Source organism: Alligator mississippiensis, chromosome 4 (genome assembly GCF_030867095.1).
Source record: "Alligator mississippiensis isolate rAllMis1 chromosome 4, rAllMis1, whole genome shotgun sequence".
NCBI classification, from domain to species: Eukaryota; Metazoa; Chordata; order Crocodylia; family Alligatoridae; genus Alligator; species Alligator mississippiensis.
In genome coordinates, this window is record NC_081827.1 from 177,935,014 (window position 1) to 177,960,678 (window position 25,665).

The window sequence follows — 25,665 nt, forward strand, 5'->3', positions numbered from 1 at the left end:
TAACTGAATGTGTCAGATTTCTTCCACCCTTTTGTTCCTCTTTCCTGACTCTCTACCTGTGTTCCCCTGTCAGTCTCTTGGACAGCACTGTGGATCTTCCCAACAGGAGAAAGTGGAAGTGGGAAGTGCAGGGACAGGGAAGGGATACTTCACAAAGCCACCTTTTCCATTTGGCTTGTGCCCATGTATCTGCACTGGACTCTTAGGACTTTATTACACATTAATTTGAGGTGGCTCTGGAGCTCTTAACTCCTGGACTGCCCACACATTAACACATGAAATTAGTTTTAAGCACTCTTTAGGAAGCTTAAAGTTAGGCCACTCTAGGCAGGTTTATCTCTGATCTGTGTTACCCAGTTTACGTTTCATTAAAGTATGGTTAACTCCCCATAGATGACTCACCCAAGTTTCAGTCCGCCAGTATCCCAGGATGCATTGTCTCCTCACCCACCCTCCTATTCTGTGTGGACAAACTTTTCATCCTCTGAATTGTTGCCCATGATTTAAGGAGCTGAAGAACACAGCATACCCCTATACAGGAGGCTGGAAGCTCAGTGGAAGCCTTAAAGCAGTGTTTCCCAACTTTTTCACAACGTGGCACACTTACATGGCCTCTCCCACTCCACGGCACACTGGCTGAACAACGTGGAGTGTGGGGAGGTGGCGAGTGACTGAACGCAGAGTTGGGGGGTGGGGTAGCAAGCGGCCAAAAGAGGTGCGGGGGGGGGTGCACAGTCGAACACAGAGTGGTGGGGAGGAGTGGGTGGGGAGGAGTACGCTTGAATCACTGGCTGGAGCCACGCTTCCTATCTTGCTGGCTGGGGGTATGACAAGGGGCATGGCAGGGGGCATAGGTTTTCCCCAGGGGGCAGTTCTGGCAACAAGACAACTCCCCCTCCTACTCCTGGGGGTTTGACCTTTCCCCTCCAGGGGTTCAACCCCATGCAAACAGCCTGCAGAGTATATGCTCACTAGCCCAGTTGCAGGGCAGGGGTGGGTCCAGGAGTAGGGCATAGAGTGGCGGTGGGGAGGAACAAGGGAGGGGGCTGTATCAGGTCCCCATGATTTGGGGCTTCCTTCTCTGGAGAGGGCAGTAGCTCCCCCAAAAGCACCTTCCTTCACCATTTCCCCCTTCCAGGCTCCCCAGAAAGCATGACCAGCAACCCCCATACCACAATCCCAAATCCCAGTTTATGAAACCTTCTTTAATTAACTTCCTTTTCATTTCTTTTTAGTTTTTTTTCTTTTTAAACTTCTTTTTATTTTATTTTCCAGTGAATGATGTCCTTCATTTTGCCACACTTCTACCATCTCCATTTCCTTTCCACATCCTGTTTCCTTACTCACCCACCCCATCCCATTAACTCTCCACCTCCCAGCTTTATGTTTCTGCCCCCACAACCCATCCCTCACCCCCCCCCACCTACAGCAGGGATAGAAGACAGTCCTGGTTCACCAGCCCTGTAGTGGCAACTCACAGCTGGAGCTCCTAGTCAGGCCCCTGCTCATCAGCCCTCTAGTGACAAGTCACAGCTGTCTAGGTGGGGGACGGTCAGACAAGGCTTTAGCCTTAAGGTGTGACTGCTCCAAACTCAAACTAGCACTTCTGGTTGTCCCCACCCCCACTTTGTGCAACATATGTCAGGGGGTTTTTAAGCCTCCCTCAGAGGCACAGGGTGTTGGTTATAGCCAAGGTTGAGGACTTTGACTGGGGCATGCCAATGCTACTGCTCAGATGAAAGCCAGAGTTTCCTGGCTAGAGGGTCTTGCCCCTCCACTCAGGGTCAACCAATCATCATAGCTGGGGTCAGGAAGGAATTTCACTCCATGGTCAGATTGGTATGGACTGTGGGCAGTTTTGCCTACTTCTATAGCAGGGCCCTCTACCTGGGATCTCTTGAGCATATGTTGACAACTTTTATAGAAGCAGGACACTGGTTGCCATAGATCCCATATTTTCCTGTGGCAGGTTAGGGTGTTAGGTCTTTGTTGTGTCAGGGTTGAAAGTAGTCTTACGTAGAGTTTAGTTTATGGATTGTATAGGATGTTTTGGATAAGGATGATCCTGCCTTAGGCATGGGGTTGGACTAGATGATCTCTGGAGGTGGGGAACCTAGGTTCAATTCTCTCTTCTAAATCAGGGAAAACAGGACTGTGAAATTGGATCCTTGTCTCTCACTCCCCTGTGTTTTCATGAAGAAGTTTGAGAAGTTGTGTGTGTGTTCTGATACAAAACAGAAAATCTGCAAGCTCAACATTTTTTATGACATGGAATTTCCACCCCCCACCGCCCTCCCAGTCAGCTCCCTTCAGGTTTTGGGTTCCTTTTTGGGTAAGATCTTATTTAGCCTTATTCATCCTGAGTGCACAACAGACCAGTCTAAGAGCTGTGTTCTGTACTGATGCTGACTTTTATTGACTCAAAGCCTCACTGAGAAGGGATCTAGTGGCCTAAACTTGTGCTAATCAGAACTTAACATGTTTCGTAGCAGTATGATGGCCTTGCCTCTTAGTGGTTACAAACCTGGCAAGAAAGAAAACCATATCAATGCTAGTTTTTATGCCTATAGTTGGACTTGGTTTTAAATGGCAGAACTATTGCTTTTGGATCACTGGGTATCTTGTTCAGTTTCCAGCAGGGATAGTTATCTTATACACAGAAAAGGCATTCATTAGATTAAAGTGACTGGTTTAATACTGCAGTCTGGATCCTTAGCATACTATAGTGGAAAAGGGCTTGCCAAATGTTTTCCTGAGGGCTGCTAGCAGACTTGCAAGGCATTGCACAACTACCGGATGTCTACATGTGCAATCTCCTAACAGTTTTACCATCCCAAAAGGAAATTTAATTGGGACATATTTGTTTAATAGTGACTGATGGCTACATTTTTAAATAGGAGTTTTTAAAGTAACCAGTTGTACCCAAAACTGAATGCATCTTTTCAAGCATAATCTCACTCTAAATAAAGAAATTAGCTTTTTCCAGGTAGGATTTCTTTCAAAGTTTTCCAGTTCTGAATACAGTAGAGTTTGTCTATTTCCTGTCTTGCTGCCCGAATGCTTACCTGGCACGTGACAATTTGGTTAATCTACAATTAAATGGAGTTGCATTTAAATGTATACTTTGTAGTACTGGGGCTCTTTCACATATAAGGCATTGTGAAACTTTCCCCTGAGGAATCACAAATAGCCATCATAGCTAAAAGAAAACACACCCCAAATACAAAAACAAAAAAACTCAGGAAGCCAACAGAGCTTTCATGGGTAAGCAATCCTGCAGGTTACGTAATGCTTAAACTAGCCTCAAATACTTCTACAGAGATATTGCCATTGCAATGTCATGTTCAAGGTGCCATAGCATGGTGGGAGGCTTCAAATATTACCTGTTCTACAGGACCTGAGACTACAACAAGGCAAAATAGAAAGGGAGCAATTGTGAATAAGTGATAGCTTGGATCACAGATTGAGATCTTTGATTGATAATCATGTGTGAACATATACAGTTCTCTCTGTTAGCACATTCTTAATGCAGACTACAAACTAAGAGGTCTTTTCCTTTCTATGCAGCATATTCATGCATCTCTTTTTTTTAAAACTGACATGTTCATTACACTGAAGTCAGCATACAGACTACAGGTACTGTTGAAATATTCCATAGATAAGATCTGTTAGATAGTACATGTAATAGGCAGTGTATTTGCAAGTGGACAGTCACTGAACTCGTTAAAGGTTAGACTGATCCAGAAATGTGCCACCTCTGCAGGCTTTAACTTTGTTGGATCTCTGAAAGAGAGTTCAGTTTGGCAATTAGGAAAGTCTGAAAAGCAGCACAACTTCCATGGATGTCAAGGGACCTCCGGCAGTGATGGCAAACATACATTTTATAATTACAGTCTCAGTGCTTCATCACTTCTAAAGCTAGGTTCAGATAGGAAAGTTCAAAACCTTTTTCATGCAATCCCTACCTAGCACAAGTACAGTACTGTGAAAAAGTACTTTTCATGGCATTTGGCAAAAGGTTACAAGCTGCAAGGTCAAGCCGTTTGTGAGAGGATGGGTCATCATGAAAGATCCTTTTTTTCATTTCTTCCATGAACAAAAAGCACTTCAGAGAGGCAGTTGCTGCAGCCCTTGAAAAAGACTTTATAAAACCCTTTACATGGAATCTCTTTCCCTTCATAAGTTAGCATTGTTGTTCAGCACAATAGCCTTCACTTAGTGAGAGTCAAGGGCCAGCAGTCTTTTTGTGATAGGTAAAAAGGTGCTTTATACCACTACAAGTAGTTAAGTAGATAAAACATTTTAGTTAAAAGAGAAAATACTCACTTGCACTGACATATGAATGGCTCTATACCCTTCTCTTAGTGTTCAGAAGTAAAGTAATACTGGAGTTCTATGTCAGGGTTCTTCCCTTATACTAAATTTTAAAAGTGACCAAGTTCCCTTAATTCATTGTTCAGGCCCTATCTCTAAATAAATCTTAAATAAAAAGCAGTCTACTGTATGTTTGGACATTATAGAATAAATGGCAGTTATTACTAAATTAAGAATTCCTGTGTTGGAGTGTGTGCTAATACTTAATGTTTATGCACTGATTTTCATCTGCTGATGTCTAAGTGCTTTGCAGTGATGACTAAGGTGACTTCTTCCTCATCTATAAAATGTTCTTCCTCATCTATAAAATGGTGAGTAGTTTTTAATGGGTAAAAGCAGACAATAAAAGGCTCTGAAACTTGTCCAAAGTTATACAGTGGTTCATGACAGCACTATGCATGCAACCAGGTTTCCCAATTCCCTCTACCACACTCTACCCTGTCTATGGACTTCTACCACATTTAAAGAACTAAGGCCATGTGTAGACGAAATGGGGGCCCTAAATTGAAACGGTGGGTTTTAAAAAACACTGCTTCAATTTAAAGCTGATTAAACCCCTGTGTCATGCACACCCCCCTCTGACTTACCTGCCTCTCTGGCAGGGAGGCGAGGGCAGGCTGCCCTCAGGCAGAGCAGTCCCTGCTGATGCTTCCCTCTGCAGCTGCAGCGGCCTCCCCCCAGGCAGCACCTACCTGCAGGCACCCAGCTTGGGTGGTCCTGGGGGGCACCACAGCTGTGGAAGGAAGCACGGGGCCCCTGCATAGTTCAGGCAGGCAGGTAGGCAGGCTCCGGGGGAATGGTGGGGAGGGGAAAGATCAGGCTTGCCACTTTTCTTGGGCAGAGCTGCTTTCCCGGGCTGCAGCTAGGCTGCCTGCAGGGTTTCCTGCAGAGCCGTGGAGCTGCACGGAGCCCGGTGCTTTGCTCTGAGGCTGTAGGGGCAGCAAACTAAACTCCTCGAAAGAGTTTAAGTTTGCTGTGCCCCAAGTCATTTAAGGTGCATTACGTTGCTGAATTTCCTACAGCAGTTGGAATTACTGCGCAATACGTTGCTGAGGCGTGCAAACACAGACACCATTAAAGCAGTGCAAAAGCATTTAGTTCACTTTAAAATGTCGCACACACATGCCTCTCATTTCATCTACACATGGTCTTAATATCAAAGACTGTCAAATCTGACTAGACCTAACTGTGACTTTCATCATTTTTGAGCTACTCAAGTTCTGTTCAGTTTTGATATAAAAAAAGAGATCCTGATTATGCAAACAGCTTGACAACACAAACCCAGACAATATGAAAGGCAGTGGATAGAGTTTAGATATGGGGTAAAGATAACTGGAATCCTACTATATTTTTGCCCTGGGAGATTAAAAGGACAACAATAGTGTTTCTAGCTGCCAGCCCCTTATTTAAACTTACCCTAGCATTCTATATAATAGCATTAAAATATCTGGGGGCTTGAAGGGAAAGGTGAGATGAATCATTACTATAAGATATGGTAGATTTTTGTTTTTTATAGAAAAGGGGGGGGGGGAGGGGTCTGTCAGCCTGAAATCGGCAGATTGATTTTATTAGAATTTTACAAAGAAATTCAAATAGCAACTCCTGTAAAGAATCTGAGAATAAAATGACCATTTTATTTTTTCTCCCTCCTTTTTAGGAATTAGGTCCTGATCCTAAGAAGAGTTCTCTGAACATTGTGCTATATTCTGTAGGATTCCTGAGCGTACTGGTTTATTTAGACAGAGGTCTATTGTGCAGTGCAGATAGGGGCTAGTGACCTTGAAGAGGCTATTAGCTTTGTTTAGCCACATGTATGGCAATATATAATGTATAATGAATGTAACAAATGTATGCCCCCTTTCCCACGTGAAGTAAATCAATAGAAATAGTAGTAGAAATAGTGCTGGAATATGTTATGCTTAAGCAGCTAAGATCAAATGGTTGACTGTACAAGAAGGAAAAAGTCACAGCTGGATCATTGGGAATGCCTGGTTGTGTGTAGGTTTCTGCTATGAGGCAGAAGCAGAGACAAGAGGATGTGCAAAGAATAAAGTTAGTTAAACAGAAAACAAGATGCTAGCAGGAAATTCATAAGGAAAGCAGGAAGCTTCCCCCTCTTCCTCCTCCCAGAAAAAAGTCTGTTTGGTTCATGCTTCTAGTTGTGAAAATAGGAGGAAATATCAGTACAGCACGGATGCCTGCCCATATATTTATTTTGTGTTGGGTGTCTAAGATACATGATGATTAAAGGATGTCCTATAAAAAGGTATCACTATCTGTAAAATACGTAGGAAGGTCAATTATATTGACTGACTGATTAAAAAGAAGATTTCAAAAGAAATCAGATAGATAGCTTTACAGAGGAAATACTGTGAACAACAGATAACACACTGGGGGATTTATTACTAAAATCAATCTCATTTTTAAGCTCCAAGTAATTTGGATCCTGAGCGGGAGTGAGAAAAAGGTGCTTTTCCTCAAAATGTGTATATATACACATTCTGTTAACAAAAAAAAAAAAAAAAAAAGAGAGAGAGAGAGAGAAAGCCTTAAAAGGTAGCAGTTCTATGCTTCCTAACTTCATGTATTGCATTGTCAACCAGACTGGCAGAGATGAGAAAGCTGACAGCTCTCCAGAGGACCCTGGCTAAAGCTGCTGTGCAGAAGTCTGGAACGGCAAAGACCCGATCCTGCATGTAATGAGACCAAACAGAATTGGAAGGTAAATTCCTTCTCCCCCCCGCCGCGCCCCCCACGAAAAAAATCAGCAGCTAGCCTGTCTGTCAGCCTTTCACCATTTAATTTTTTTTTATTATTATTATTTTTGGTGTCTGTAGCGTCTCTGGGAGGATGACTTGTAAAGAGGGGATTCATGCTAGGGAGAGAAGCCAGAAAAATCATGAGAGATTCTGCCTATGGTGGAAATGCATTGGAAAAAAACAAAGCAAACTACTCCTAAAATGTGCATCTCATCAAGATCTACGAATATACAATCAAACCATGAAACAATGACAACACTAGCACTATGCTTCCCTTTCATAACTTGGGGTAAGCATACTTGAAAAGCCTAATTAACTGGTGACAGTTTTAGCTACAGGTCTTGTACACAAGACCTGTTGAGAATATTAGACCTCATTAAATTAAAAACAAAAGAAACAAATATTGTAGCTGTACAGTTAAATTCAGTTTGCCTAATTCCACTTTAATTGCTATTCATGTAACTGATCTCTTGCATTCGTCATGGAACTGTACCAGGATATTCAAAGAAATTTATGTATATACACAATTGACTATAGTAAATGCAATTCCCTACTTTGTTCTTTCTTATCAAGGGGCAAAAAGGCCTGACAGAACAAAGATGTTGTTCACAATCTCACAGCAGGTAACACAGTCTAAAAATGTGTGTGCGTTGGGAAGCCTGGAAGTGTATGGCTCTACTCAGTCATGCACTGGAAAGGTTGTGGCAATTGGTAGGTAATAATATACCTGGACCATTATAAGACACAATGCATAAGTACCTTGCCATTTATTTAAAATACAAAACAATAAAATGAACAATCAACCTCTCCTACAAGCACTTAGTAGTTTCCTCTCTGGAAGGTGCATAACCACTCTGACACGTTCAGCTTTCAGAGTTCAAGCTTTCAGCCACAAATTGTGTTGAAAATAAAGGGCTTGCTTCTGCTCTCAGCGTAAATCAGGAGTCACTCCATGAAAAGTAATGGGGTTACATCCAGGGTAATTTAGAGAGAAATCAAGATGAAAGTTTTTTTCATGGCATGGGTAGTTCTGTGCCAGCTGCTGATTCCAAAAGCTACCTTGCTATATAGTAATGTGATTTGTGACTCTTACCAGAATGGAAACCCAAAGGAAGGGACTGCAAAGCAAAGCTGCCACATTACTGTAATGCAGACAATACATGATTAGAACATTAATATGTACATGCTATATTTCCACAGCAAAGTCCTCTTGGTATAACAGTAGTAAGATCAAAATGTGTTTACAATAATCTAAGCTTAGGCTCTCCACTCCCAGGCCACAGAATAATAATAGGTTGATGGCAATAGTCCTACCAAAATATATATTGGTATAGTTATATCTGTCATTTGCAGAGTATGCGCAGCTTTAACGTGACCTTTCTGACAGTCCTGGCAGTTGGGTGCAGTTTTTCCTTGAGGTTAGAAGTGGACATATGAATCCCTTTGAAGAGCTGGTTATAAAAGCATGATGTCCAAGAAATTTGTATCAAACAGGGATGCTGCTGGCTTTCATATCTAAGGGAAAGTATCCTACTCCCAACTCCCATGTCTTTGTGTCGGATATCCTTCAATTAAAATAATTCTCTATGTAGTAACAATACAAGAGGCAGAAGAGGTGGTGATTTAACATGTCAGTGCTTTCAGTAAGGACACTGAATAATAAGAGCTAAGATGGTTCTGGTAAAACTAATAAGATCAGCCACTTTGTGATCTGGAAGGGGGGAAAGGCACATCACACTTAATAACCAACAGGATAGCAACAGTCCACATAGTAAAACGTAAGGGCATGCTCTGAACTAAGAGCATAGCAATTCAACTGGAACATTGATGGAGGCCTTTGTTATTTTGGTGTAAACATTCGATTTATAATTTTTTTTAAGCCTGGATATTCACAGGTTTATGGATAATTCTTGAGCTAATCTTGAAACACTAGAGGGCAGAGTAACACTGCCCTGCCCAGCAATCAGGAAGTCTACACTACCCCAGTATTTGAAGTGACCACAGTATCACTGTCTACCCTTTCACAACATTGATTTGTTAAAATTCTTCAGAGTCCACAGTGTGTGTGGGGAGGGAGAGTAGAATTAGATCATTCATCAAGTATTAACTTCATTAGTAAAGAACACCTAAGGGGGAGAACTCTACCTTTTAGGAAGCTGACACCTCTCTATTCCCATTAAGAGTATGGACAGCTCTCAGCACCTTTCTTGGGACTGGGAGAAGGAAGCAGAGAAAAAGTGAGAAAGAGATAGAGATTTTCATCTTTTAGCTGCAATAATTAAGTGACCCAACCTTGGAACTTTTCACTGGAAGGCACAGTTCCCTGATTTGCATTTGAGAGACATTATGACTCTGATGCCTGCTTCCTTATTTGATGTTTGTTGTTGTTCTAATAGTTTATGCCAACATATTACATTATCTGTGGCATATGTTTCCTCCATGCTCCTCTGGCATGTCATTTTTTTTTTTTTTTTGCTTCCTTAGAAGATCTGTACTGCACACACTGCAGGAAAATGAAACAACTACTGCGCATCAGTGGCAACCACGATACTGGATACCCAGGAGCATAACACTGGAAACATTTATTTTTAGGGTTTTAATGGGAACCTTCAAAGCCCATTTCTGTAGGGGAGTTTAATTTTCTGATAACAAGATGCTACTTCCCAAAAAACATCACAGGGAGCTGAACTAAATTCATGAAAAGATTCCCCTTCAGGGATAGGACATTTGTAGTGATGGAAAGATGCTCTGGTCATGAAGGGCATATTTGCACTACTTCTATGTCAGACCTGGAAGCACTGTGGTGAAATCCATCCTGGGAACTTTCTTCCAATCCATGTGTGCAAGCTCCCAGTAATGTGGCAAGCTTCGTACCTCTAAATGATCCTGGACAGGCAGTAATGAGCTCACACAAGACAGAACATAATAGGGACACTGGACACATACTCAGTACTGTTATAAGGGGGGTGACATTACATCGTTTTTGGGAGTTGGTATGTATGGAAGGGGTGACATAGAAAGTGGCTGGGCAGGAAGTACTTCATGGCAATTGCCCTGCTTGCAACATAGAAGGTGCATAGACATGCCCCAGGGCCATGGACTGTGACTCAGATCAATTACGTTCTTTTGTCTGACAAAGGTTTTCTGAATGTCCTTGGCCAAGTCACTTAATCTCTTTGGCTCCCATTTCCCCTTCTATATAATGGGGATAGTAATGGTACTTGTCTCCCACCTTTTGCCTAATTGATTTATATAATCAGCACTTTGGAGCAGGAATTGTCTCTTGCAATATGTCTATGAAGCATTAGCACAATGGGGCTTTTAGTAGTTACAATAATGCAAATAATAAATCATAACACCTTTCCCTTTTCAGGCCTTTCTCCACAGTGTGCTGGCATGACAGTTTTGTGATAGTCTCAAACTCCTCAGCACTAGCATTGATACTGTATGCAAAACAGCTACTGATAACATCTGACTTCCTTGATTATTCAGCTGTATGCTCAGGCTGGAACACTGCTGAACTGACTGTCCACACCCCCACCTTTCCCCAGGCTTTATTGCTGCAGTTTAGGCTGACATCAACAGCAGCTTTATGGAAACCCCTCTTGGGGATGACCGCACGTTCTGCAAAATTGCCTCTACAGCAAATAAATAAATAAATAATGCATCCCATTTTTGATTTAGACTGTAATTTCCTTTTTAATAACTATCTACTTTCTTAGCATACTCGCCAACTCAACAGTATTTAACTGGAGGCTTTGGTATTTTCAAGGGATTTCAATTATGAATTAGGCTGTAAACTTTTTTTCTTTTTTTAATGTTTCACTAAATGATGCTGGGTTCAAGTTCCTCTTGCAGCACAGACACGGAGATTCAAGCTTGTATTGTGGAATATGGTTATTTTCCCCTGTCTGACTTCATTATTCACCTTAAAGCTACCAGATTAATAAAACAAAGAAAGGAAAGAAGCCAAATAAATCCCAGCACAGTCAAATCACACCTTCAATATCCTTTCACCCTGCTGCACACAGCATATCCCCCAGGTGTGTTGAAATTAAGTACAATATTTAAACCACACCACCATCTCTGTCTACTTTCAATGCCAAAAGGACAGATCTGACTTTCTAATGAACTATATAGCTGTTTATGTAACTTCCATGCTTTAGAATTAAGCATTAGTCTCCATGAAATCAGTCATTACTATCAAGTTTCCTCATTAGCACTCTCCAGCAAGTCTGAGGGCAGTTAACTCTCTAACACCACAGTTATTAAGCTCAGTAATAATTTATTCCATAGGATTTGGTAGTATTATATACCATATCCATCTTTTTATAGAATAGCATTTTTTAAAGACAGTGATTGCTTTACAAATTGTACAAATAATTTCCTTTAGTTTCCAGTTGATCATTCACCAATCAAAATACACAATACATAACAGGGTGCATCTACACATGCATTAACGTGCTTTAGTTAATGCTCATTAAATCTAGTGCCTTTGAGCACTTTTATACGTACTCTGGGGGTGGGGTGGGGGGGAGCGCTTTAATTAGAATGACTCTGAGAGCCAGTCTAATTAAAGTGCCACCATATCTCCTGTATCAGTGTCCCCGTGCTTAAAAATGGCAGTGGAGACACTTGAACTAAGGCTCATTTGATGAGCCTTAGTTCAAGTGCCCCCAGCACCATTTTTAAGTACAGGGACACTGATGCACAAGATGCAAGAGGCTACTGGAATGCAGGAATTGCCATGATCCAGCAGACTCAATTAATCAAACTGGGATTCCAATGCATCAGAGCAGCCTCTGTGCTCATGTATAGGCACTCTTCATTGTGAGGTGCTAGGAAAATGCACATTCACCTGTCTTAATGTACATTAACTAAAGACCACAGTTTTTAAGTGATACTTAATGCACATTAGCTTATTTTAATGTGCATTACCTAAAAAGCATGAGATGCCGATATACCAGTGCAAAGTCTGCTCCAACACACTGGAATTCCAACATATCAGAGCAGACTTGATTCAACATGGTAACTGCTGTGCTCCAGCAGCCTCCTGCATCTTGTGTATCATCATACCTGCACTTAAAAATTGTGGCAGGACACTTGAAATAAAGCTTATCAAATTTTTAATCTCAGGAATGCTAATATAGGAGATGTGGTGGTGCTTTAATTAGAGATGCTTTTGGAACTGCTCTAATTAAAGAGCTGCCCGCCTCACCACCCTTGGAGCACATGTAAAAGTGCCCAGTTTTCAAAAACAACGCTTTATTGTGCATTAAAACAGGCTAATGTGCATTAAAGTGCACATGTAGACCCACCCACATTAGAGTTACTTGTAGCAGGCAGTTGATGATAAAGTGCCAAACAATGCACAAACCTGATTTGGAACTCCAACTTATTTCCTTCTAATCTCTAGGTTAGCAACAACAAGTCCGACAAAGGACCTTTGAGCTTACCACCATCGTAAACAATTGCTGCTGGCATATTCAGACTGGTGAGAAAGGTCAACAATGAGACAGTCTCTATTGTCCTGCCCTTGCCAATGTACATTGGCCAAGTATGAAGAGGAGTAAGCCAAATCTGTTAGTTTGACAAGCCAGTGCTGAAAAAGCATTTATCTGTGCAGGGGACTAAGAATAGCACATAGGCACAGGCATGGTATGGAAATTTATAGCTGTTTTACATTTCTGTATTGGTGACATGGCAATATTGTTGTTGGAGAGAACACTCAGACAGTTACCAAGTTTTTAGGGCAAAGTAATACAATGTATGCTCAGCTTATGACGAGTGCAGAGCTGTACCTTGGACATGCTAATGAAAGAGGACAATAGATGCAATGCTTCAGGAATAAATGCAACTGGAACTCAAAATTTTAAGAGGAAACAAAGGGTAAACAAAGGATGTGTCACTTCTATTCAAACAGCAGCGTATTGATTAAAAGGGAGTTTGCTGTAAGATACCACTGTGCTCAATATACTAGGAGCTAACTGAGGGTAAAATTACACATTAGAATTAAATGACATTAAGAGCACTTAAAACTTGAACAATCATACATTAAGGCGTGTTAACAAGTGCTAAGTGCTGCCTAGGCAACTTAAAGTTATGCCACTTCAGGATTATCTTTGGGCTGTACTACCTAGCTTGAGTTAAGTTAACTTCTAGGTGTTCACCTGCTATAAAACCATCAATTTGCAGTCCTCCAGTCTCCCAGGAGGCACTGCTCCAAGGTGGACTTTATCATCCAAGAAGGAGCAGTGCTAGACTACTGCCCCCCGTGCCACCCCAACCCCCCAATTGCCACCTCCACTTCAGGTCATCTCCCTGCCACCCTAATCTCCTCCTCCACTTCTGGATCACAGCCGTGCTGCCCTGTTCAGCCTGAGAGCAGCAGAGGCACCAGAGATGGTGTTCCCCGTCCCTGTCTGCTACTCAGTCCCTGCAGACTACAACACCTTGTGTGTCCAGATTCAGCCCCTGCTAGGCCCTACAACTGGGAAGAGGGGACAGGGAGGGGCAAGGAGCTAACAGGCAGTTGTGGGGCCTGGCAGGGACTGGATCTGGGTGTGTGGGAGTGGCGCAGGAAACCCAGGAACAGGCAGGGAGGAGGAACTGCACCCTTGCTTGCCTTTGGGCTGGTTGGATGGTAGGGTAGTAAGCTGGGGGTAGAGGGGAGGATTGGGATGTGGAAGGGACCAATAGGGGACAGTGGGGTAATTTGGGGAGGCAGAGAGGGCAATTCAAGATGCATGGGGGTCCTTTCTCCCCTTCTTTCCCATCTACGTGGTGGCTACAGCAAGTGGGAAGGCATTGCAGCCCCTAGCCATACTCATGCTTGTCTGCCTTCTAGTGGCAAGTCAAAGCAGTACACATTAGAGAGGATATTAACCCTTAAGGTGTGGCTGATCATCACTAGCATCTGCTAATCTCAATACAGACTAATATTCCTTAAAAACAGCACCTGCTGATTCTAGCATGTAATCTCAGCCTGAATGCAGTGGGACAACCTGAGACCCGATTCACAAAGATTCAATTCTAGTGAAGTCAACAGAGATGCCTCTGTGTGAACAGGGTCCGACTTAAATCCTAAAACTTCCAAAATCATAGCAAATTAAATGATGAAAGTGGATAATTTATCTCATTTTAAATTTAAGGGGTATTGTTCCATCAAGGTTAAAACTAAGAGGGCAAACCTTGGCTCTGTTAAAGTCAATAGAAGCTTTGCAATTTACTTCAGTGAGGCCACTATTTCAATCATAGAGATCAAAGGTCTGATTTACCTTTGCTCTCATTGCGATGCAGTCATTTTCACTAATGCAAAATGGGTTCCATTATTTTGTACACCTCAGTGTAGTTTGATTTATCTGTCTACTAGACACTAATGTTTGGTAAGTCTTTGTGCACACCTTGATGTCAGGTGTAGTAAAGGGAGACATGATGAATATATTTATGCCATGCCCTTGAACTATCAAATGAAGGGGAAAAATGTATTGTCCTTTTTTTTGTTTGCTTGTTTTTGAAACAGGCAAACCAGCGTCTGCTGATCTGAAGCTTAATGTCAAGCAAGCCTGTGAATTCTGGCCTTTGCTGAACCCAGTTGTGAAAAATGCACCTTCAGATATGGATGCGAGTCATCCTGTTTCCTAACTACACAAAAATGGTTTTTAATAGTGAATGTAGTTAAGCATGAAATAAATGTTTATAATTGAAGAAAGCTTATTAGAATACTGTTTAAGCTCAAAAAATGATGTGCAGGAAGGGGAGAAAACAGTATTGAGAATCCACCTTTTTTTCCTGGGCTGTAAGTAGGGCTGCTGGTGATTGTGTCAGTGAACCTTACAAACTATCAGGCATTCAAAGATGCAGCTGTCTACAAGCCCATTTTCAGTTCTTCTGTTATACTCTTGAAATCAAATATACTTCGCAGTCCAGGTGTTAGTGTACAGACTTACTATCAGCTCTAGTATAAGATTAATGTTACATATCATCATTGTGTGCTGTCAATGGAGTCAAAACATGTAATATTTTGATTGATAGCTGTGAGATTTTTTGTCATCTTTGAACACACACACATATACACATACAAATGCACAGGTGCATGGCACATATAGAGAAGGATTTTTAAAAAGAACAGCACCCACAGGATGTCCACATATGTAATATACCTATGTATCCACACAGTAATGCACCTATAACACCATTACAGTATTATTTAAAAGCAATTTTTCTTGAGAGGTGAAACTGAGCAAGTCCAAAGAATATTTGCTCCCACTTTTGTTACAGTCCCTATGGGCATAGCTGAGATCTGACCTGTATCTGTTATTATTTTTTTAAAAGCTAAGAGTCAGAAAGAAGATTTTTAAAAATCTTTTGGTGCAAAGTATCTCAGCATGGTGCCTTAGATTAGTACAAATGGCATTTATACATCCTCACCAGTCAAAAACATAAGGTGCCACTCATATAAACACTGTTGATTTGGCAGCTGAACACAATAAATGAGCAACGTGCCTTTACATTTCTCATGGGCAGAACTAAAGTGGTAAGAGAACATTGTGCTATTACTGTAAATTACACTGACAGAGGAGGGCTGCTGGGGTTATGGAGAGGGAGCAATTCTGTACAGCCACCAGTGGTCAAAGTAATTAGCTGGTGTAATGAAGAGCAAGAAAAAGGGGAAGAGCACTGGACATGAGGATGTTGTACTGTCAGCATTATCATTCTCCAAGGCTTCAGCAGAACAATGCACTGCTGAGCCTTCAGTAATCTCTACACTTGGCTACCCACGAAGAGAATAATTAAGAAATGTCAGTGCTCCCTTGGGAAAATATCAGCACACCCTGCAAGGATGATTGTAGTCTCTGAAACAACTCCCTCTTTTTCTGGGGGTTTTTTTTTTTTGGTAGGTAGCAAAAAACATGTGACAGTGCTCTTTAAAATAAACAAGCTTTTGTTCTCCCCTTCTGACACACACCATCATAATACAGTGCTTTCAATGGAGTCAAAGCATGAGGCAAAGCAAAGTTAGTTTTATAGACAGAGGGAAGGAGAGAAAAAGCAAGACATGCGCATGCGCTCACGCACACACGTGCACACACACCCACTTATGGTTTTATTCAGGCCACATGTGCACATACATGCATACACACAAACACTTGTGGTCTTATTCAGGCTATGCACACCCCCCCCTGTTGTCTTACACTTCCCACATGCATCCCATTTCTCCCACCCCCGCCATGGTCTTATTTAGACCACACACACATACTCTTGTGGTCTTATTCAAGTCAGATGCACGCATGCACACATACATGGTCTTATTCAGGCCACACATACATGCATGCAAACACACACAAGGTCTTACTCAGGGCATGCATGCACACACACACACAGGTGGTCTTGTTCAGGGCTCAAACACACGTGTGCGTGCACACACACACACACACACACACACACAGAGTCTTATCCTCGCTTCCCTGCATGGTCTCATGTGGGCCACACATGCGTGAATGTACTCCCCACCCCCCTGCCATGGTATACCTTCAAGGCCAAATCTTTCAAGATGCCTTTAATTCTCAGCTTCAGCTATGTAAAGTACTTGCTCAGCACCCAGTAGGGCAGCCCTGGGATCTTGAAGATACACTAGGCAAAGCTACTGCTGTTTTCAAGAGAAGCTTTTCTGTCTAAACACTAGGATAAGATTATATTGTTTGGCTTGGAGAGACAGGGTATGGTCGTGATCAAAGGACCTGAGACATAAGCATGAAAGATTTCCATCTGAGATTTCAATCAGAGATACAGCAGCCTCACATATCTTGCTGCAGGTGATACTTAGCCATATCAGCTGTGAAAGACAAATTCTTCCAGGCCAACATAAATGAGACAATGGTCAATTTCCCCGCCATTTGTACAGAATACTGTCATCCTTAGTCAGGTGACCTTTGTAACGTATAAATTATTTGTCAGTCCAAAAGATTGTCCCTGCCAACTGACATAGAGCTGGAATCTAAAATAAAGCCATAAATAGTACTTGAAGGTTGAAAGCTCCAGTCTGTACATTTTTTTCAAAGAACTCCACAATGACACGGAGCAAAAAGAAGCATATATGTTGCTTACTGGTACTATAAAGGGTATTGCTGGCAAAGACAGGTTTCCACTGTGGAATTATATTCCGCTGTAGAGCTCTATTCCATCTCTGTGATCAGAAGGAAAATATTCCCAATTATTAAATGTAAAAAACGGAATGGAAATGCAACCAATCTATAAAAAAACCTCTTCGCTCACCTCCACTGTGCCGATAAATACCAGAAATCCCTCTTACGAAAGGTGAGGGATTAATGACATGAATAAACAGTGAATTCAGAGCAAAAATGGTTAGAGCTGCAATCTTTTAGTAATGAGGCTGATCAAATCAAACACTTCCCCCCAACAATTTCATTCCACCTTGTTTGCCCTATTCTTGGAAATTAAGTAGTTGTGTCTACATACCTAATTGCACCTGTTATTCTTCAATTTGCTGCTCCTTTGGACTATACTACAGGTAAATATTTGCACCCAGAAAATAGAATAGCAGACAATCTGATTGTAAGAAACACTGTTCCTATTAATCCCAGCCTATTTCTCTGACAGATGAGAAAGGATGAAGCTTGACACTCTTTGGAATAAGGACTGTCTTTTTGTTCTGTTTTTGTACAGTGCCTTGCACAACAGGGTGTTAGTTTCTGACTACGATTCATAGGTGGTCTGATAATTCAACAGCAAACAATATTTTAAGGATATCTTATGCTAGAAAACTTTAGACAGAAAAGCAGTGACTAATTAGCAAGATTCTGAGTTTCTGGGCGTTGCTTTTACATGCTTGATCACCTGCAAAATGCTGATGCCATATTGGAGGAATAAATGGGAAAAAATAAATAAAATATTGTTTTCCAGCCTCAACTGATTACTGCAACTGTCATTCTCCAAAGGAGCCTGATGGTGCTCTTTTAACTATCTCCAGCTTTCCAATTTCAGGACATTATCAAGTGACACTGCTGGTTTCGTCATATCATCCTTCCAGGACACATTTGCAGCCAGTTAGGTAAAGAACCAGGTTGAAAGATGATCACAGTGAGGTTTAAAATATAATAGAAAAATTAATATTTAAAAAGTATTGAATGCACTGTCTGAATAAGCGTAAGAAAGTAACCTCTACATGTTGGCAGATTTGGAAGAGGAAACATGATTTTTATGCGACTAAATAAAGGCCAATTTTGTTTTAAATTTCTACTTTGAATCATTTAATAAAATAACAATAATAAAAAAGAGACAGTGATCCGTCAACATGCCAGGTGGGAAATTTCCACTGGGGAAAATGAGTGACTTGCCCATAGGATTGGAATCACTGCAAAAATGTGATTCCCTGGTTTAATTTTACCTAGGTCCAGTTTCTGCCTATATTCACCACTTTCCCAAACTGTAAAACAGTGTGTTTACACAGTGACATAGAGTAGAGAATGTAATCTTAAAATAACACAGATCAAAATAAGATGTATCAAGCTGATAAAAAAATGTTTTATTCTGTTTCATACTAAGATCAGAAGTCTTTGTATAGTTCTGAAATTGGTAGGTTCAAAGTGTAAGAAAAGAATGTTAGAATTCATAATGGAGTTGATCCTCTCTCAAAGTTAGAATGGCTACACTTTGAACAGCCCTCTACTACATAGTTCTCCCAGCCTGTCACTGGAGTTGGTAACAGAATATTCATGAGTATATTTACACATAGAAAGTAAAGAAGGTCTAATAATCCTCTGTGTGAGTCAGAATTACTCATATTCCATGTAGGGGAGAATTGCTCACTTACAATTTTGCTTTTTTGAAGATGATAGTTAATACAGACTCTTTTCTGTACCCATGGGCGACTGGTACCTCCTGAGTCTGGGGGAGCACCAGATTACTGATTTGGGGGGTGGGGGGGTCTCCCAGCAGCTGATAGCTGAGCCAGAGGCAAAACTGAAATTGCACTTCCAGTGGCACTTCCGGTTTCATGGCTGGCACTTCCGGGGGGTACACAGCTGATCTGAGAGGGTGCACTTACCCACTACACATCATCAATGTCTCTTCCCAATTTCCCATATGTTATAATTGCCTCCTGGAAACAAGCTGGCACAACTGGTGCTTACAACTGGAGCCTAGATTCTGATAGCAGCATGGACTTTCAGAACTTTTTCAGAACTAGATTGAACTCTTGATACCCCTTAAGTTATGTCTTTGCTCAGCCAGTCATCCAAGTAGGGAAACAGGTACACATCCCAAGCAGGTAGGCCACAAACACTTTCACAACCACTTCATGAGAACACAGCAACCGGAAAGCAAGATGTGGCATTTGTAGTCCCTGTCTCTTCAGTAAGCCTGAGGCACCTCCACTTCTTGGGATATATCAAGGTGTAAACAAGCATCCACATGAACCAGAGAAACTGAGATTCTATATAATGGTTTGTAACCTCCCATCCTCACTGAGGCACCAGGCCTTGCAATGGACCCAAATGCCTGCTGTGTCCCCACATCAATACAGACCACATCATCACTGGACCTAATAACAAGGAGTACAACACCCAAGGTTCATTTGCCTGCAACTCTGCCCATGTCATATACACCATCACCTGCTTATTGTACCCTTCTTTTGTCTACATTGGACAAACAGGACAATAACAACATGTAAGAATGAATGAACGTTCATCTGACATCAGCTACAGAAAGACACAAAAGCCTGTGGTGGAAAACTTTAACCTCCCTGGACATTCTATGACTGACCTCAGGATTGCTGTATTAAAAGTTGCTCTATTACTTTATCCAGTCAGAAAAGGATTCCTCTTGGACAGCTCCATGCTCCAATATGCATTCAGCCAGACTTTCACCAAGACACTGCCGACTCATGCATTTCTTTTTTTACAGAATCAGTAAATATATTTTTATTGCAAGTGCTAGCTGGTAAAGCTTCCTGGATGCAAATGGAATTATTCTTGATTTACCTTGGGGCAAATGAAATTTGAATGAGACACAGTAAGTGATTGTAGGAAAGGTCAGGATTTATCAAAGAGAAGCTTTCAGCCTCAGAAGTGTTCATAACAGTAATAGTAACAAATATGCAGGCATAAATTTATCAAATCTTAAAAAATTAACAGAAAAAATTAAAACTCTATTGAGTTGGACAAATCTAGTTAAAATGTCTGTTCATACTTAGAACAAAAAAGTATTAGAATAAAGTTAAATTACCCCTTTTTAAAGATAAATTCTGTACAACCAACATTGAAGGAAAGCACTTTACTAGATATGCATAGTACAAAATTGAAGTGTTTGGTCGATACTAAATCATAGGGAGTGGAAAACCGCAGAGTATTCAGGGTCTCATTCTGATTTTACTTATATCATATAGGAAGGAGTATCAGAAGCCACTGAGGTGCATTATTTTCTGAGACACAGCCCTACTTCACCATGGATACAATGGAGTCAAAAGCTGACTGCAAGTAGTCTTCAGATAGCTCCTGTGACAGCTATAGAATCTACACAATCCAAAGACAGTTTGAAAAAGACTATAGAGCCCCAAACTGGAGATTTTCATTAAGGGCCTCATTACACAGTAATTTTGGGGGCTTCTGGAGTGTTTACCCCTGGAATGGCTGCACACCAACACCTTTTAAACAGTTTAAAGCAGGGGTCGGCAACCTATGGCATGCGTGCTGAACACGGGATGCGGCATGGGTTTTATTGGCACACGGGCTGCTTCCTGCCCCAAGGGGTGGGAATAGGTGTGCCCAGATTAAGCAGCACATGGCTGTCCGGGAACAGCCTTGTGCTGCTGCTGACTCCTGCGTTAGACTTGCCATCACTGGACCCCAGCCTCAGAACACCGACCCCAGCCAGGTAAGCGCCCCTGACCCCAACCCTAGCCCAGCCCCGGGCCGGGGGCCATCCCCATCCCGATGGCCCTGGCTCCAGCCCTGAGCTGCTGGCCAGCAGGCCCCAGCCGGCACCACTGCTGCCGCGGCTCAACCATGTGCTGCCAGCAGGCCGGCCTCAGCTGGCACCGTTGCCACTGCAGGCCCTGGCCCTGTGCCAGCACCAGGCCGGGGCTGTCAGCAGCATTGGGATAGGGCCAGGGCCATGGACCTGCATGGGCCCTGGCCCCATCCTGGCACTACAGACAGCCCCAGCCACATGCTGCTGGCAGGCCTAGCTGGCACCACTGCAGCCACTGGGCTCGGGCCGTCTGCAACGCCAGGATGAGGCTGGGGCCCAGCCCCATTTTGGCGCTGCTGGTGGGCTGGGCCTCAGCTGGCACCCCCACCGCCGCTGCTGGGCCAGGGCCATCAGCAGCGCCAGGATGAAGCCAGGGCCCCATTCCAGTACTGTGGGTGGGCCGGGCTCCAGCCATGTGCTGCTGGTGGGCCGGGCCCTGCCTGGCACCTCCACTGCCTGCCCCAGCCCAGAGCTGCTGCTGGGCTGGGGCTATTGGCAGCACCAGGATGAGGCCGGGGCCCAGGCCCACGGACGTGCATTGGCCCAGCCCCATCTTGACGCTACAGACAGCCCCACTCCCAGCATCACTGCCACTGCCAGTTCCAGCTGTTGCTGGGCTGGGGCCATGGACCTGTGCAGGCCCCAGCCCCATCCCAGCATTGCTAACTGTCCCGGCCCCGGCCATGTGCTGCTGCCAGCAGGCCCAGCCTCAGCCCTCGCTGCTGGCCCCAGCCCAGTGCTGCTGCCAGGCCTGGGCCATTGGTAGTGTCAGGATGGGTCCTGGCGCTGCAGACAGCCCTGGCAGCCAGCTGGGGCCAGCTGCCAGCGGGCCTGGTCCAGCCCTCACCATCTCCACGGGTCCCAGCACAGTGCCACTGCCAGGTCAGGGCAGTCGGCAGCATCGGGATGGGGCCGGGCCCCATGCGGGGCCGGGACTGTGGACCTGTGTGGGACCCAGTCCCATCCTGGCACTGCTGAAGGCCCCAGCCCCGTGCTGCTAGTGGGCCCCAGCCCTGCATGGGCCCAGCGCTAGCCGGCACCACCCCCGCCATGAGCCCCAGCTCTGCATAGCCCCAGCCTCAGCCCAGTACTGCTGCTGGCCCCATCCTGGTGCTACCAACAGCCCAGCTGCAGCCCCAGCCCCAGCCCCATGCTGCTGCAAGGCCCAGGCCAGTGCTGCCAGCGGGCCCTGGCCCCAGCTCCACCCGCAGCCCCATGCTGCCCACAGCCAGGCTCCTGCCCCAGTCCCCTGTTGCCTGTGGGCCCCAGCCCCAGCACCATGCTGCTGGGTGGCCTTGGCCCCACAGCCCGAGCCCCTTGCTGCCGGTGGGCCCCGGCCTCAGCCCCATGCTGCCCATGGCCCTGGCCTCAACAGGCACAGTGCCGGCACCTGCTGTCTTTCCAGAGCCCAGGGCCAGGAGACAGCCAGGACCAGGGCGAGGAGGCAGCAGTTCTTTGCAGCCTCCCAGCTGCAGCTGGCTCAGGTATGTGGTAGCTGCTGACAGCCATGGAGCCTGGGCTGCTCCCAGCAGCCAGCTGGGAGGATGGAAGCCCTGCTGCAAGCAGCCTGGGCTCTGTGGCTATCAGCAGCTACCTGGCATGCCGGCACTTCAGCACCTTCCAAGGTAGGCATTGTGGGTTTTTCAGCACTCCAGCCAAAAAACGTTGCCTACCCCTGGTTTAAAGCACTCATCATTTGCCTTAAAGTTATACCACTGTGGGGCAGTATTCTCTCTAGTCTGCCTAATTTTGCTCCTGTTCCATTAGTGTGGCTGATTCTCACAGCTATTCTGCCCAAGTTGAAGTCCTTCAGTATCCCAGAATGCAGTGGCCCCTCAAAGGGCAAACAAGGATGCTGGGGTGCACTGAGGCTAAGCATGGCACCTCACCCCCTGGGGATGTTGGGCAGAAAGAGCACTGCAGTTACAGAGTGCCCAGGAGCCTCAGTGCCTCCTGCTGCTGCCCAGAGCAACTCATTGCTCCTGCCAGTGGTGGCATGGAGGAAGGGAGTAAGCATAGGAGAAAAAAGGATCGGGTCTGTGTGGAGCTTGCCACCTTGGTACCGCCACTAGCCAGGCATTGCCTGAGCTTGAGGGGCCTAATCCTTTTTTCTCTGGATCTCACCCACAACCCCTGTGCCTCCAGCAGGTGGGCTTCCAGCCAGCTGGGTGACACTTGAGCTCTGGAGAAAAAAGGATCAGGCTCCTTGGAACTCAGGTAGTGCCCAGCTGGCTACCAACCTGACCAATGGTGGCATGGGGGGTAAGTTTCAGTGAGACCAGAGAGTCCTGGGGAAGCTGCTTCCTTGGGGTTCTCTGTTCTTACTGCTACTGACACAGTGGCTCCACGTTGCAAATGGGGCCACCAGGCTTAAACCCGGCTTAAACCCTGGTAAGCCCTGCTCAGCATGGAGCAGCCACAGCTTGTGAGACCATAGAGCCTCTGGGAAGCAGCTTGGTTTTGTAGGGCTGTGGCACTTCCATACTGAGAGCAGGGATGCCAGGGCTTAAGCTGGGCAGCCCTGCTTTCAGTGTGGAGCTGCTGTGCCCAGTGCCATAGCAAGGGGAGGGCAAGCAGGGTAACTGCCCCAGGTCCCAATGTGAAGGGGTGCCAACAGGCATTACCCAGCTGGGGTGTGGTGTAGGACGGAGCCATAAGCATCTTATTTGTGGGGGTAGGGAGAGGCATGAGGATGGGGGAAGGGTAGCTCCTGCCACTGTGTGCACTCCTGGGAAAGCATGGGGGGCCACGTGGCCCCCAGATATGTGCACAGGGCAAGGGCGGGCCGCCACTGCGGACTTTGCCCTGGCATCAAACTTCATTGCTACAGCACTGGCTATGTCAGTTTCAATGAGACCAGACAGCCCCACAGAATTGGCTTCTCCAAGTCTCTCTGGTCTGATTGCAGCTGATATGGTGGTGGGCCCACTCTGCCTGGTGGAATAGCAAGCCAGTCCTGCCCCTAGCTCCTAGTCCTGTCCCTACTCACCAAGCGTCTAGTAGCAAGTCAGCTGTGTAGGTGAAAGTCTGTTAGAGAAGGTTTTTCACCTTAAGGTGTGACTGCTCCACTAAGCTGATCAACACTAAGTAGATTAACATTTGTGCGGCTTTCAGCTGAAGTTTAATAAAGCCATTGTTCCCATTTAGCAACACAGGAAGAACAGGATAGTCAAGATTCCTGATAGTAGTTTGCAACTTCCCTGACAGTCATGACCTCAGCATGAGAATACTTCTTTCCTTCAGAAAGTGAAAACTTTACTATGAGTTCAAGATACAAACACCACACAATAATACTCAAAGGACTATTTATATTTATATACTTGAGCTAAGGCTGCAGTGAAAATGAGGTTTAGTACTTTTTGATACTAATCCTACATCAGCATGAACTAAGAACCCCTTTTCTCTGTTTAAATTTTGAAAGAGTGTGCACGAGTCATTACAGCTCCTTATTGTTTAATTTAGTACCTAAAATTTTAGAACGAGACCATAATGTTTCAAGAGCAAAGGATTCAATGTCTGGGTAAAGCACACTATGTAAATAACTTTTTAGGGTGACAGTTGCTTATATGAGAATCTCTCTCATTTGTTAAGAGTACATAGTACGAAACAAGTGATTGGGACTTTTTTAGTAAGCAAAATTGCTTTTACTGTCATTAACCTTGGGAAAGTTGTCTGGATTAGATCCTTAGCTGGTGTAAATCATCACAGCTCCATTAACATCAATGGACTCATGTCAGCCAAGGAAATGACCCCACATTTTTAAAGGGTTATTAATATTTGTTGTAAAAACTGCAACAACATGTTCTAAGTAAATAAATATGTGAAGAGAAAGATATTACTTATTTTAATCTTTCCTACATTTTACCCAATTTTGTAAGATGGTTCTCAAAGAGCAACACACACACACACACACACACACACACACACTGCTTGCCAGCAAAGGAGAAATACTTCATCCCAAATATACCAGCCCTACATGAACCGGATTTATTTTGTAGACTATTTTGATATGGCTCTGTGCCATGGGAAGAGAAAGAGAGAAGGGTAACAATGTATGTGGTAGATGGAAGAAGGAAGGGAAATTATATTTAATAGAGCTATAAAACTCTGCCCAACTCAGATCAAATGCTTCTGTCATTGCTGTCAGGCAAAATTATGGCAAATCAGTATTAAAGGTGCATTCTTTTAAATCTATAATGGTGCCTCTCATATTGATTGGTGGAAACAGCTTGAATACATCAGCCTTTTTTTAAGGAAAAAAAATGAAACTGTAGCTGGTGATGCTAAATCTGTGTGTGCATGTATGTGTATGTGATCTGTTTCATTTTTCTCCTATTTGCCACATTAATGTCTTTTTAGACACATTCATTATTGTGACAACAGGTTGAATCTGCAATTCACCATCTGCCTAAATAACATTAACCTTCATGCAACCTTGTAATATCATTGTTTGGCTTTGTCTGAAATTTTAAATTCTGTTAATATAAGCGGGGGGGGGGGGGGCACTATTGTCTCTTCTATTAGATACAGAACTAGCCTTTTC

At 43.9% G+C, this 25,665-nt stretch overlaps 1 protein-coding gene and 1 long non-coding RNA gene across 11 annotated transcripts in view; one reads left to right on the forward strand and one right to left on the reverse strand.

Annotated features, from left to right (window-relative positions):
* Window positions 1-25,665, reverse strand: part of ERBB4 (erb-b2 receptor tyrosine kinase 4) — a 1,202,068-nt gene that overhangs the window by 109,281 nt on the left and 1,067,122 nt on the right. The gene's annotated exons all lie outside the window — the stretch shown is intronic.
* LOC109284289 (uncharacterized) lies at window positions 6,537-10,805 on the forward strand. The gene is made up of 3 exons (XR_002091686.2): window positions 6,537-6,640; window positions 6,978-7,096; window positions 10,507-10,805. It is a non-coding gene; the product is annotated as an uncharacterized LOC109284289 (long non-coding RNA).